The following is a 5651-nucleotide window of genomic DNA, read 5'->3' as shown; positions in this document are numbered from 1 at the left end:
GGTCAAGTCAATCACATCATTCTCCAATGATGTGATCCTGTTAATCAAATGACAACTCATGTCTATGGCTAGGAAACTTAACCATCTTTGATTCAACGAGCTAGTCAAGTAGAGGCATACTAGTGACACTCTGTTTGTCTATGTATTCACACATGTACTAAGTTTCCGGTTAATACAATTCTAGCATGAATAATAAACATTTATCATGATATAAGGAAATATAAATAACAACTTTATTATTGCCTCTACGGCATATTTCCTTCAGTCTCCCACTTGCACTAGAGTCAATAATCTAGTTCACATCGCCATGTGATTTAACACCAATAATTCACATCACCATGTGATTAACACCCATAGTTTACATCGCTATGTGACCAATACCCAAAGGGTTTACTAGAGTCAGTAATCTAGTTCACATCGCCATGTGATTAACACCCAAAGAGTACTAAGGTGTGGTCATGTTTTTCTTGTGAGAGAAGTTTTAGTCTACGGGTCTATCACATACAGACCCGTATGTATTTTGCAAATTTAGATGTCTACAATGCTCTGTGAGGAGCTACTCTAGCAAATTGCTCCCACTTTCAATATGCATCTAGATCGAGACTTAGAGTCATCTAGATCAGTGTAAAAGCTTGCATCGACGTAACTCTTTACGACGAACTCTTTATCACCTCCATAACCGAGAAATATTTCCTCAGTCCTCTTAGGTAACTAAGGATAACTTTGACCGCTATCCAGTGATCTACTCCTAGATCACTATCGTACCCCCTTGCCAAACTCATAGCAAGGTATACAATAGGTCTGGTACACAGCATGGCATACTTTATAGAACCTATGGCTGAGGCATAGGGAATGACTTTCATTCTCTTTCTATTTTCTGCCATGGTCGGGTTTTGAGTCTTACTCAACTTTACACCTTACAGGCAAGAAGTCCTTCTTTGACTGTTCCATTTTGAACTACTTCAAAATCATTTCAAGGTATGTACTCATTGAAAAAATCTTATCAAGTATCTTGATCTATCTCTATAGATCTTGATGCCCAATATGTAAGCAGCTTCACCGAGGTCTTTCTTTGAAATACTCCTTTATGCTTTCCAGAAAATTCTACATTATTTCCGATCAACAATATGTCATTCACATATACTTATCAGAAAGTTTGTAGTGCTCCCACTCACTTTCTTGTAAATACAGGCTTCACCGCAAGTCTGTATAAAACTATATGCTTTGATCAACTCATCAAAGTGTATATTCCAACTCCGAGATGCTTGCACCAGTCCATAGATGGATCGCTGGAGCTTGCACATTTTGTTAGCACCTTTAGGATTGACAAAACCTTCTGGTTGCATCATATACAACTCTTCTTTGAGATATTCATTAAGGAATGCAGTTTTGACATCCATTTGCCAAATTTCATAAAATGCAGCAATTGCTAACATGATTCGGACAGACTCTAAGCATCGATACGAGTAAGAAAATCTCATCGTAGACAACACCTTGAACTTGTCGAAAACCTTTTGCGACAATTCGAGCTTTGTAGATAGTAACACTACTATCAGCATCCGTCTTCCTCTTGAAGATCCATTTATTCTTAATGGCTCACCGATCATCGAGCAAGTCAATCAAAGTCCATACTTTGTTTTCATACATGGATCCTATCTGAGATTTCATGGCCTTAAACCATTTTGCGGAATCTGGGCTCATCATCGCTTCCTCATAGTTCGTAGGTTTGTCATGGTCTAATAACATGACTTCCAGAACCGGATTACCGTACCACTCTGGTGCGAAACGTACTCTGGTTGACCTACGAGGTTCGGTAGTAAATTGATCTAAAGTTTCATGATCATCATCATTAACTTCCTCACTAATTGGTGTAGGCATCACTGGAACTGATTTCTGTGATGTACTTTCCAGTTCGGGAGAAGGTATAATTACCTCATCAGGTTCTACTTTCCTCCCACTCACTTCTTTCGAGAGAAACTTCTTCTCTAGAAAGAAGCCATTCTTAGCAACAAAGATCTTGCCTTCGGATCTGTGATAGAAGGTGTACCCAACATTTTCTTTTGGGTATCCTATGAAGACGCACTTCTCCGATTTGGGTTCGAGCTTATCAGGTTGAAACTTTTTCACATAAGCATTGCAATCCCAAACTTTAAGAAATGACAGCTTAGGTTTCTAGACAAACCATAGTTCATATGGTGTCATCTCAACGGATTAGATGGTGCCCTATTTAACGTGAATGTAGCTGTCTCTAATGCATAACCCCAAAACGATAATGGTAAATCAGTAAGAGACATTATAGATCGCACCATATCTAATAAAGTACAGTTACGATGTTCGGACACACCATTATGCTGTGGTGTTCCAGGTGGCGTGAGTTGTGAAACTATTCCACATTGTTTTAAATGAAGGCCAAACTCGTAACTCAAATATTTGCCTCTGCGATCAGATCGTAGAAACTTTATTTTCTTATTACGATGATTCTCCACTTCACTCTGAAAATCTTTGAACTTTTCAACTGTTTCAGACTTGTGTTTCTTTAAGTAGATATACCCATATCTGCTCAAATCATCTGTGAAGGTCAGAAAATAACGATACCCGCTGCGAGCCTTAACACTCATCGGACTGTATACATCGGTATGTATTATTTCCAATAAGTCAGTAGCTCGCTCCATTGTTCCGGAGAACAGAGTTTTAGTCATCTTGCCCATGAGGCATGGTTCGCAAGCATCAAATGATTCATAATCAAGTGATTCCAAAAGTCTATCAGCATGGAGTTTCTTCATGCGCTTTACACCAATATGACCTAAACGGTAGTGCCACAAATAAGTTGCACTATCATTATTAACTTTGCATCTTTTGGCTTCAATATTATGAATATGTGTATCACTATGATCGAGATCCAATAAACTATTTTCATTGGGTGTATGACCATCGAAGGTTTTATTCATGTAAATATAACAACAATTATTCTCTGACTTTAAATGAATAAATGTATTGCAATAAAAATGATCAAATCATATTCATGCTCAACGCAAACACCAAATAACATTTATTTAGTTTCAACACTAATCCCGAAAGTATAGGGAGTGTGCAATGATGATCATATCAATCTGGGAACCACTTCCAACACACATCGTCACTTCACGCTTAACTAGTCTCTGTTTATTCTGCAACTCCTGTTTCGAGTTACTACTCTTAGCAACTGAACCAGTATCAAATACTGAGGGGTTGCTATAAACACTAGTAAAGTACACATTAATAACATGTATATCAAATATACCTTTGTTCACTTTGCCATCCTTCTTATCCGCCAAATACTTGGGGCAGTTCTGATTTCAGTGACCAGTCCCTTTGCAGTAGAAGCACTTAGTCTCAGGCTTAGGTCCAGACTTGGGCTTCTTCACTTGAGTAGCAACTTGCTTGCCGTTCTTCTTGAAGTTCCCCTTCTTCCCTTTGCCCTTTTCTTGAAACTAGTGGTCTTGTCAACCATCAACACTTGATGCTTTCTTGATTTCTACCTTCGTCGATTTCAGCATCACGAAGAGCTTGGGAATCGTTTCCGTTATCCCTTGCATATTATAGTTCATCACGAAGTTCTAGCAACTTGGTAATAGTGACTAGAGAACTCTGTCAATCACTATCTTATCTGGAAGATTAACTCCCACTTGATTCAAGCGATTGTAGTACCCAGACAATCTGAGCACATGCTCACTGGTTGAGCTATTCTCCTCCATCTTGTAGGAAAAGTACTGTCAGAGGTCTCATACCTCTCGACACGGGCATGAGTCTGAAATACTAATTTCAACTCTTGGAACATCTTATATGCTCCATGACGTTAAAAATGTTTTTGAAGTACCGGTTTTAAGCAGTAAAGCATGGTGCACTAAACTATAAAGTAGTCATCATATCGAGCTTGCCAAACGTTCACAACGTTTGCATATACTCCTGCAAAAAGTTTGTCACCTAGCGGTGCATCAAGGACATAATTCTTCTGTGCAGCAATGAGGATAATCCTCAAATCATGGACCTAGTGCGCATCATTGCTACCATCATCTTTCAACTTATATTTCTCTAGGAACATATAAAAAAATAAACGGGGAGCTACATCACGAGCTATTGATCTACAACATAGATATGCTAATACTACCATGACTAAGTTCATGATAAATTAAAGTTCAATTAATCATATTACTTAAGAACTCCCACTTAGATAGACATCCCTCTAGTCATCTAAATGATCACGTGATCCAAATCAACTAATCCATGTCCGATCATCACGTGAGATGGAGTAGTTTTCAATGGTGAACATCACTATGTTGATCATATCTACTATATAATTCACGCTCGACTTTTCGGTCTCAGTGTTCCGAGGCCATATCTGCATATGCTAGGCTCGTCAAGTTTAACCCGAGTATTCTGCGCATGCAAAACTGGCTTGCACCCGTTGTATGTGAACGTAGAGCTTATCACACCCGATCATCACGTGGTGTCTCGGCACGACGAACTTTCGCAACGGTGCATACTCAGGGAGAACACTTATACCTTGAAATTTAGTGAGAGGTCATCTTATAATGCTACCGTCGAACTAAGAAAAATAAGATGCATAAAGGATAAACATCACATGCAATCAATATAAGTGATGTGAAATGGCCATCATCATCTTGTGCCTTTGATCTCCATCTCCAAAGCACCGTCATGATCACCATCGTCACCGGCGCGACACCTTGATCTCCATCGTAGCATCCTTGTCGTCTCGCCAACTATTTCTTCTACGACTATCGCTACCGCTTAGTGATAAAGTAAAGCAATTACATGGCGATTGCATTTCATACAATAAAGCGACAACCATATGGCTCCTTCCAGTTGCCGATAACACCGTTACAAAACATGATCATCTCATACAATAAAATTGAGCAGCATGTCTTGACCATATCACATCACAACATGCCCTGCAAAAACAAGTTAGACGTCCTCTACTTTGTTGTTGCAAGTTTTACGTGGCTGCTACGGGCTGAGCAAGAACCGTTCTTACCTACACATCAAAACCACAACGATTTTTCGTCAAGTATGTGATGTTTTAACCTTCAACAAGGACCGGGCGTAGCCACACTCGATTCAACTAAAGTTGGAGAAATAGACACCCACTAGCCACCTGTGTGCGAAGCACGTCGGTAGAACCAGTCTCGCGTAAGCGTATGCGTAATGTCGGTCTGGGCCGCTGAGGGAGTCCTGGCTAAGGGGTCCTCGGGCGTCCGGCCTGTTAGCCATGGGCCGGACTGATGGGCCGTGAAGATACGAAGACTGAAGACTGCACCCGTGTCCGAATGGAACTCTCCTTGGCGTGGAAGGCAAGCTTGGCGACCGAATATGTAGATTCCTTTCCTTTGTAACCGACCTTGTGTAACCCTAGATCCTCCCGGTGCCTATATAAACCAGAGGACTTAGTCCGGAAAGGACAGATACTCATTACCATAGTCATACAGGCTAGACTTCTAGGGTTTAGCCATTACGATCTCGTGGTAGATCAACTCTTGTAATACTCATATCCATCAAGATCAATCAAGCAGGAAGTAGGGTATTACCTCCATAGAGAGGGCCCGAACCTGGGTAAACATCGTGTCCCCTGTCTCCTGTTACCATCGACCTTAGAC

Source organism: Aegilops tauschii, chromosome 3, assembly GCF_002575655.3.
Source record: "Aegilops tauschii subsp. strangulata cultivar AL8/78 chromosome 3, Aet v6.0, whole genome shotgun sequence".
Lineage (NCBI taxonomy): Eukaryota > Viridiplantae > Streptophyta > Magnoliopsida > Poales > Poaceae > Aegilops > Aegilops tauschii.
This window is presented reverse-complemented; position numbering follows the sequence as displayed.